General features: G+C 47.8%; 1 long non-coding RNA gene across 1 annotated transcript; it reads left to right on the top strand.

Annotated features, from left to right (window-relative positions):
* The first annotated feature begins 3,303 nt into the window (after positions 1–3,303).
* LOC144617384 (uncharacterized) lies at positions 3,304–8,968 on the top strand. Its single transcript, XR_013557797.1, has 3 exons — positions 3,304–3,389; positions 4,235–4,351; positions 8,295–8,968. It is a non-coding gene; the product is annotated as an uncharacterized LOC144617384 (long non-coding RNA).
* Positions 8,969–9,973: the final 1,005 nt, after the last annotated feature.

Raw genomic sequence — 9,973 nt, 5'->3', positions numbered from 1 at the left:
TTCCCTCCGAAACCTGTTCCCCTTGGCGGCCTTTGCCCTTTTGGTGAACGGAAACTCAGTCCTTCTAATCGCTCAGGCCCAAACCTTACCAGACCCTCGACCCCCCTCTCTGGCTCACATTTCGGTTCATCAGCAAATCCTGTTGTCTCAACTTTCACAACGTGTCTGGATTCTAAATTACGTTTTCCTACCCCCATTGTCATTACTCTGATCAGAGCCGTCATCATTTTTAAACTGAATTATGACAGCGGCCTCCTACATGGCATCCTGTCTGTGCCTTTGGCCTCCAATATCCTTTTCAACATGGCAGCCAGAACAATTCTCCTAAAATAGAAGTCCTACCATTTCACTCTCTGCTTAACTCCCTTCCCCCGGGAGACCCCAGAGCACTCTAGGGAAAGTGTCCTTTCAGTGGCCAGCAAGCCCTACATGATCACCACCGTAACCTCTTAGCTTTCTGCTGCTTGCTCTCTCTGCCTCGGTCACACTGCCTTCCTTGCTTTTCCTTGAGACCTGTTTCTACCTCGGGGCCCTTGCATTTGCTGTTCCTTCCAGTTGAAATGTTCTTAACACTGGACATTATACAGTAGGTTTCCCTCGTCTTTGTCTGGTATCTGCTCAAACTTGAATTTTCAGAGAGGTCTTCTTTGAGTACCTTACAACAAATAGGGTTCCCCTCCTGCTAAGATTCTGTCTCCCTCACTCTGCTCTTTTCCCACAGCAGTCAACTCCATATGACTCTGTTTCTGTCTAGACTTTTTTCTTGGGAATTGGGAATTCATTTATTGTTCCCTCTCCTCACCAGATTGTGGCTCCATGAGGATGGGGACTTAGTCTGTTTTCTTCGCTGGGGTATCTTCAGAACCCAGAACTTGTCTGAAAATGAGCTTCCAGGACTGGGGTATTCAATCTCCGGGTATTCCGTCTCTGTAACCCACAGCCATTAAAAGGAGGGGTGTGGGTAGAGGCGGAGGGGGGGAAACTGTGGCCATTTTTATAATGTACCACGGGGGGCCAGTGGACAGATCCCACAGGTGTGAGCGAGAAAGGGGAGAGAGGCCTCTTCATCCACAGGCCAGTACGTTTTCTGGTTCTCACAGGTCCTTGGCGCGCGGCTCCGATCGCAGCGGGTGGCGGGTTCTGTGGGGGTCGTGTCTCCTGTGACCTCGGGCCCCGCGGCCGTGTATGTGAGCCATGTGACCTCTCTCTGATAGGCTTCGTGGAAGCTCTCGGAGGCATGCTTGTGCTCAAGAGCCTCCTGACTTGCCCGGTCAGCTGTCGGCCGGACTTGTTGGCAGGGCTTCAGACGCTCCTATCTAATCCCGCGCACTGATTAATGGAGGTGGTTTCGCCTTCGCTGTCTCCCGGCGGCCGGGGCAGAGGCTGCTCCCGGGTCTGTGGCCATTTATGGGCAGAGCCAGAGCCCCGAGGGGCTCACTGGGGAGCACGGTGGGCTTGGAGGTGGGGGGCACGTCCTGCTGGGTGACCCCGGCAAGTCACTGTCCCAGCCTCCAGGAGCCGTGTCCCAAAGTGTCATTTCCTTTGCCTTATAAATTGTATAATCATGCCTCTCTCTTGCCGTCATGTTTCTCTCTCTATCTCTACCGTCGCGGACAGATGGGCTTTATGGCTCTTATCTTAAAACGCACTGCTGTCCAGGCTCCACACCGCCCCCCCCCCCACCTGTGACCCCATTTCTCGACTCCTCTTTAGACGACGCCTCAGAAAGAGATCACTGTGCACCCGAAACTAACACAGAACTGTATGTTAACCGTACTGGTCAGGGCCCCTCACCCTCCTCGGAAGCTGCTCTCTGCCTGCTCAGCTTCTCCGACCAGTGATCTCCGGAGGTCTCCATCTGAACCTCCAGGGGGGCCCCTTTCTCCTCTGAGAAGCCCTCCCCTCGCTTGGCTTCCTGAGCGCCCGGCTCCTGCTTCCCTCCCCACTGGCTGGCACATCCTCATTTCCCCCCCCCCCCCCCCCCCGACCCCGATGACTTAGGGCCCTAAGGTTCAAGCCCCAGGCCTTTCCTCTTTCTTATCTACATCCCCTCGGTGATCTCATCCTGTCTCGTGGCTTGAAGCACCAGCTCCAAGCCCGTGACGCTCATATTCATATCTGCAGCTTGACCGCCTTCCCCGGTCCCCAGACTCACACAAAGCGTCTGTTCAGTGTCTCCGCCTGGATGCTTAGAGAGCATCTCCAAGTTCGCGCATCCAAGACTGGGTCCTGACTGTCCTTCCAAACCTGCACCGCCCCCCCCCCAACTGCCGCCCCCATGTCAGCAGAACGTAGCGTCGTCTTTCCACTTTCGCATGTGCATTCCTCTGTTTTGTGCACACCACATCTCTTGGTCCCTGAGCCCCCTATTACTAGCATCGATCTGGGGGTTTTCATGTTTCCCTTTCTGTTTCAACTGTCTTGTTGAATATGTAACGCACTTCACGGTTCAGTGTCAAAACAATATTAAGCAGGCGCCCTTGCAGGGGTCCCGCTGCCCTCCCTCTATTCTTTACCCCATTGTCAGTGTTTCTTCTGGCAAAAATAAGCCGAAGCGTTGATTTCCCCCCTTTCCCAAACAGAAGTTGGCATACTAGACGCATTGTTCGGTACCTTCTCTCATCTGACAGTGTCTCCTCGAGTTCACTCCAGCTCCCAGAACTTCCTCATTCTTTCCCCAGCTGCATCAGTTTCACTGTGTGGATGTAATTTATCCCACCAGACCCCTACTGATGAGCATTTGAGTTGTTCCCAGCTTTTTGTTATTACAAACATGGCTGTCATTAATGACTCTGTGTGTATGTTGTTTCGTGCTTTGGAAGGGTATCTTCAGGGTAGATTTTTTGGGCGGTGGGGGGAAGCCATCGACAGAATCTGGGAAGTTGTGCGGGATCTGTGTCCTGGTGCAGCCCCCAGGGAGGACGTATTCGCCAATGCCCAATTCAGACGCGGCCAAGGAGGATAATGGAGAAAGAAGAGTGTCCCAGAGCAGGGAGCTGGGGGATACAAACCCCCAATATGCCAGGGAGCAGAACGGGACCCGCTCAGGGAGCACTCCCTGCCTCCGGGGTGGGGCGCCCTGGCCTCGGCCGATCCTGAGATCCTGAGATCTCAGAATTGTTGCCGAGCAGGGCCTGCTCTGTTTCTTCTGTCGTTCCCTTTCGGAGTTGGCCTCTTGGTGCTGTGCGGTCCCATGTGTCCTTACCAATTTCCTGCCTGCAGGATCTGTCCGTTTCTGATAAGGGGGTGTTGAGGTCTCCAGCCACAATAGTGGACGCATTAATTTCTTTATTCTGATTGTCTGCAGTTTGAATATGATATGCCTGGGTGTAGAGGTTGGAGCATTTATCCTGCCTCGCGTTCTCTGAGCTTCCTGGATCCGTGGTTTGGTATGTGATGTAAATTTGGTGGGGGGGGGGGGAGTGGGGGGACATCTCAGTCATTATTGCTTCAACTATTTCTTGCGCCCCTTTCTCTCTTCTTCTGGTGTTCCCAGTATGCATATGTTACACAGGTTGTAGTTGTGCCACGGTTCCTGGGGACCCCGTCCATGTTTTCCCCATCTCGGTTCTCTTTGCTTTCCAGTTTTGGAGATTTTCATTGACGTAGCCTCAAGCTCACAGAGTCTCTCCTCAGCCGCGTCCTGTCCACTGAATGAGCCCCACAGAGGCATATTCTTCATTCCTGTCACAGTACTTTGGGTCTCTAGCATTTAAAAAAGTTATTTCTTAGAATTTCCATCTCTGTGCTTACATTCCCCATCTATACTCATTTGCCGTCTACTTTTTCCATTAGAGCCCTTAGCATAATAATCAGAGTTACTTAAACTCGGGTCTGATCATTCCAATATCGCTGCCACATCTGACTCTAGTTCTTTTTTTTTTTTTTTCAACGTTTTTTATTTATTTTTGGGACAGAGAGAGACAGAGCATGAACGGGGGAGGGGCAGAGAGAGAGGGAGACACAGAATCGGAAACAGGCTCCAGGCTCCGAGCCATCAGCCCAGAGCCCGAGGCGGGGCTCGAACTCACAGACCGCGAGATCGTGACCTGAGCTGAAGTCGGACGCTTAACCGACTGCGCCACCCAGGCGCCCCTGTCTGACTCTAGTTCTGATGGTCACCCTGTGTCTTCAAATTGTGTAATTTGCCTTTTTACTATGCTTTATAATTCGTGTGGAAAGCTAGACATGTATGGCCTGGTGGGTTCAGACAATGTGTCTTTTTGGTTCATAGGTCTCTGGGTCAAGAGGAACCATAATACACTTGATGCAGAGAAGTTACCTCTAGATGGACTTTGAGTTTGATGCTATGATTGACATCCCCCCCCCCCCTACCCCCATCGGGGAGAGGGTGAGTATCTTTTGCCTGAATATTTGACAATCAGAAAGATGGACGATGTGTTATTAGGTTTGTCCTCCAACCATTTTTGGCTCTCTACCACCCAGACACTTGGCAAAAATATACATATATAGGGATAGAGACCAGCAGTGTCTCCTCAGCCGGCTGCTAAGTGAAAGCGTGTGGAGCAAAGTCCTTGCTGATCTAGAGCAGGCACATGAGGGCAATGGACCTCTAAGCCGCTACGATCTGGAGGTCGCTTGTTAACTCAGATAAGGCAGCTTGACCTGATAGGCTTCTTTAGGTCTTGATTCACATGTCACCTTCTCCTCTAGGCCTTCCTTTTTCAAAAGGTTTATTTGTTTACTTTGTGGGGGGAGGGGCGGGGGGGGAGAGAGAGAGAGGGAGGGAAGGAGGGAGGGAGAGAGAGAATCCCAAGCAGGCTCTGTGCTGTCAGCATGGAGCCCCGTGTGGGGCTCAATCTCACGAACCCTGAGATCATGACCTGAGCCGAAATCAAGAGTCGGATGCTTAACTGACTGAGCCCCCCAGGCACCCCTGATCCAAGCCTTCCTGGGCCCTGTATAAAGAGCTCCACAGCCCTCGAATCCCTTACCCTCTTCCCCGCTTTGTATTTCTCCACAAAGACCATCTCCATTGAACATTCTAGAGTTTGCTCAGGTATTCTGTTATCTCTCTCCCTCCGGGGCACCAGAGCATCATCCGCCCAGCTAATGATCTCAGGGCTCATGAGTTCAAGCCCCACGTCCGGCTCCATGCTGACAGCTCAGAGCCTGGAACCTGCTTCAGATTCTGTGTCTCTGTCTCTTTCTGCCCCTTCCCTGCTCGTTCTCTCTCTCTCTCTCTCTCTCTCTCTCTCTCTCTCTCTCAAAATAAATAGACATTTTAAGAAAATTAGGGGCGCCTGAGTGGCTCAGTCAGTTAAGCGTCCGACCTTGGCTCAGGTCATGATCTCATGGTCTGTGAGTTCAAGCCCCGCGTCAGGCTCTGTGCTAACAGCTCAGAGCCTGGAGCCTGCTTTGGATTCTGTATCTCCCTCTCTCTCTCTGCCCCTCCCCGTCTTATGTTCTGTCTCTCTCTCTCAAAAATAAAATAAACATTTTATTTATTTATTTATTTATTTATTTATTTATTTAAGGATTTGTAGATGGTTTTTTTTTTTATGTATTTTTTAAATTTTATTTTTTATTTTTTAAAATTTACATCCAGGGGCGCCTGGGTGGCTCAGTCGGTTCAGCGTCCGACTTCGGCTCAGGTCATGATCTCGCGGTCCGCGAGTTCGAGCCCCACGTCGGGCTCTGTGCTGACAGCTCAGAGCCTGGAGCCTGCTTCAGATTCTGTGTCTCCCTCTCTCTCTGACCCTCCCCCGTTCATGCTCTGTCTCTCTCTGTCTCAAAAATAAATAAACGTTAAAAAAAATTAAAATTTACATCCAAATTAGTTAGCATATAGTGCAACAATGATTTCAGGAGTAGATTCCTTAACGCCCCTTACCCATTGAGCCCATCCCCCTTCCCACAACCCCTCCAGTAACCCTCTGTTTGTTCTCCATATTTAAGAGTCTCTTCTGTTTTGTCCCCCTCCCTGTTTTTATATTATTTTGTTTCCCTTCCTTTATATTCATCTGTTTTGTCTTTTAAAGTCCTCATATGAGTGAAGTCATACGATTTTTGTCTTTCTCTGACTTTCTAATTTCCTTTTCATAATACCCTCCAGTTCCATCCACATAGTTGCAAATGGCAAGATTTCATTCTTTTTGATTGCCGAGGAATACTCCATTGTATATATATACCACATCTTCTTTATCCATTCATCCATCGATGGACATTTGGGCTCTTTCCACACTTTGGCTATTGTGGATAGTGCTGCTATCAACATGGGGGTGCATGTGTCCCTTCAAAACAGCACATCTGTATCCCTTGGATAAATGCCTAGTATTTTAATTGCTGGGTCGTAGGGTGATTCTATTTTTATTTTTTTGAGGAACCTCCATACTGTTTTCCAGAGTGGCCGCATCAGCTTGCATTGCCACCAACAATGCAAAAGACATCCTCTTTCTCCACATCCTCGCCAACATCTGTTGTTGCCTGAGTTGTTAATAAAAATAAAATAAACATTTTAACAATTTAAAAAAATGTGTTAGGGGTGCCTGGGTGGCCCAGTCGGTTGAGCATCCAACTTCGGCTCAGGTCATGATCTCGCGGTCCGTGAGTTCGAGCCCCGTTGTCAGGCTCTGTGCTGACAGCTCAGAGCCTGGAGCCTGTTTCGGATTCTGTGTCTCCCTCTCTCTCTGACCCTCGCCCGTTCATGCTCTGTCTCTCCCTGTCTCAAAAATAAATAAACGTTAAAAAAAATTTTTTTTTAAATGTGTTATTATCTGTCTCCCTCTGCCATCAGAATGTGAGTTCATGAAGGCAGGGAGAGTGTGAGTTTGGGTTCCACTGAAAGCAGACGGTGAGACAAGGACTTTGGTGCCAGTTCTTCATTGGGAGGTGACCCCAAGGCGCACAAGAGAGAGGGTTGGGGGAAGACAGACAAGGAAGGGGGCAAACGCAGTAAGGGATGCATTAATCAGCTCATTGCTGCTCTGACCTGGGGGTCGACACTTCTGAGACCCTCTGAGAAGCCCTGCCAAACCAGCCCCAGAGATTTTCCACCCAGAGATTAAAAGCAAAAACCTGGAGCATTTGTCCCCAGCTCCTGTCCCTTGTCGGCTTCAGTTTGCATTAAACCTCTGGCACGCCCAGGCAGCCTTGCGCGTGGGCCGAACAAGCTTCCAGTGCTGGGAAAAGTCTTCAGGGGGAGAAGCAGGGAGGTACACCCGGTCCCCAGGAACGGGAATGGTCCGTCACAGTTGTAGGCGGGTCAGGGGCAGGCAGGGGCGGGGCGAGCATCCACAGCATCTATCATAGGGATTTTTTTTTCCCCTAAATTGTTGAAACTAGAATAGACACTTGTAAGTGTGTCCCCACCATTCATTTCCCCTTTTCATATCAATTTCATTTCCATTGTCCTTTGAAAAACCACTTCTTCCAATTTCTCAGCCTGGGGCTTTGGTTGGGACCGTCCCCACCCCTCGTTCCTGGGCATGGGCCCCTCCATGACCCTCAAGGTCTTAATCCAGCCACTTGCTGTCCCTCAGCTCTTCTTTTGGTCTCCGCCGCCACAGTGATCTGTTCGGGGACAGACACACGACTTGTGTGGGACCAGCGTGAGAGAGTAAATTCTAGGGCTTGCTCTCTCTTTCTCTGAGTGATGTGGTGTAAAGGTGTGAGGTCTGGAACAACCGCAGCCATTTTGCCACCATGAGAAAGCTTGGCACTTCCGGACTGACTTCGTGAAGCCCAGAGAGAAAGCCAAGAAGAAGGAGGGAGGAGAGGGAGAGAATATGAGCCTTTGGAGACATCTGGAGCTCCTGGGTCCAATCTCACTTGAAGCCAAGATTAAATCTAGGTTTTTAACTGACACACCCAATAAAAAAAACTCCTTTATATTATGAGTCACTTTAAGGTGAATTTTCTGTCACTTGTGACTGAACGAGTCCTCCCTGGTTCCATACTTAACTCACAGGCTTGTTTTGAGGTTTACATAAAATAGCATTTAGGTGTGCCTGGCTGGCTCAGTGTGTAGAGCATGCGACTCCTGATCTTGGGGTCGTGAGTTTGAGTCCCGAATCGGTGTAGAGATTACTTAAAAAAAAAATAGCATTTAGTAAAGCATGGACCACAATTAATAGCCAATGAATGGCAACCAATATCGTTGTTATGATATGTTTATCTTTATAGTTACGTGCACTTTTTATTCTATACCCTAACATTGCCGGTTAGGCAATGTTAGGGTATAGAATAAACATTGTTTATTCTTATTTATTATTTATTATTGTTAGATAAACATTGTTTATCTTTTTGGCACTGTTCAATTTCTACCCCCAAAGGAGAGGGGCCGAGGGAGGGGGCTAAGCAGCCCTGGATCCCGACCACCAGCCTGAGCCTCAACGAACAGCACAGAGCCCACGTAGGGCGGCTCTGATTCCTCTGACGTCCCACTTTCATTCTTTGATGATATTTGTCTGTATCTAGCTTACACATAAATGCTTCCAGGCGAGTGCTCCAAATGTCTCTTTCGGAAACCTGAATCCCCATGAAAACAATGGCAACAAGAAAAAGGTGCAAGCTTTCCAGAACAAGCCCAGAATTTGAAAATGTGATAAAGAGGTTATTGTGTGTCCGAACTTTTCACACAAGAATTGGAGGAGACTTAACACCAGGAATAATAAACAGAGGAAGACCCGTTAATGCAGAGCAGATGGGCCCGCAAATGCTAAGCATCTCAACATCTTTCCCCTTGGACTTTTGGACTCAAGATGACTGAATGCTGGTTTCTTTAGTTGGAAATAAAGCTAATGCAACTGGGGAAACCTGTAAATATGGCGGGCTTGATTTCTGGGGTGGTTTTAAGAACCTACGATGTGGCAGGCATTTGAAATTCACTACTTAAATCCGGACCACAGCTCCATTTTACAGACAAGAAAACTGAGGCTTCACTTACCGAAAGGCATACAGCCAACAAGAGAGTGAAGCCAGGATCAGTCCTAGGTCTGTCTCTGCATATGCCATTTTCCTGCAAACTAGGGTAACAGGTGAGCAGAGAAAAAGGATCGTAGTCAAATCAATTTGAAAAACACTGATATATGTATATACCATATATATATATATATATATATATATATATATATATATATATATCAATGAGATAGAGAGAGAGAGAGATTAGACAGAGATCTAGGACAGAATCGTAGGGGGCTGGCAACACGAGGGAGAAATGATATATTTTACATATACATATACATATACATATACATATACATATACATATACATACATATATAGAGAGAGACAGATTATACATATATGTATATTTATATAATAACAGTCTAATTGAGGCACAATTGCCATATAATAAATTATACATATTTAAACCACACAACCTGATATGTTTTGACATGTGTGTAACCTGTGAAATCGTCACCACAATCAAGATAACGAACACATCCATTACTCTCAAAAGTTTCCTTATGCTCCTTTGTAATTCCTTCCTCCCGTCCCTCCCACCCTCAATCTCAGACAACTGCTTATCTTCTTTCCATCACTATAGATTAGCTGCATTTTCTAGAGTTTTCTATAAAGGGAATCACACAATGTATATTCTTCTTTTTGCCTGTCTTCTTTCGCTCCGCTTGACTATTTTGAGATTCATTCACATTGTTACGTGTTTGTTCCATTGTATGACTATGCCACAGTTTGTCTATTCATCTGTAGATGGACGTTTACGTTGTTGTTTCCAGTTTGGGGCTCTTACAAATAAAGCTGCTGTGCACATTCGTGGTTCAGTCTTTGCAGGACTTGAGCTTTCTTTTCTCTTGGATAGATACCTAAGAGTGGAGTGGCTAGGTGATAGGGTACGTATATGTTTAACCTTTTAAAAAATATTTATTTATTTATTTTGAGAGAGAGAGAGAGAGAGAGAGAGAGAGAATCCCAAGCAGGCTTTGCACTGTCCTCACGTGGGGCTCGACCTCACAGCCACAAGATCACGCCCTGAGCAAAAATCAAG

This window comes from Panthera onca, chromosome C2, assembly GCF_046562875.1.
Source record: "Panthera onca isolate mPanOnc1 chromosome C2, mPanOnc1 haplotype 2, whole genome shotgun sequence".
In the NCBI taxonomy this organism is placed as follows: domain Eukaryota; kingdom Metazoa; phylum Chordata; class Mammalia; order Carnivora; family Felidae; genus Panthera; species Panthera onca.
Note: the sequence above shows the minus strand (reverse complement) of the source record. Positions and strands in the feature narration are given on the sequence as shown.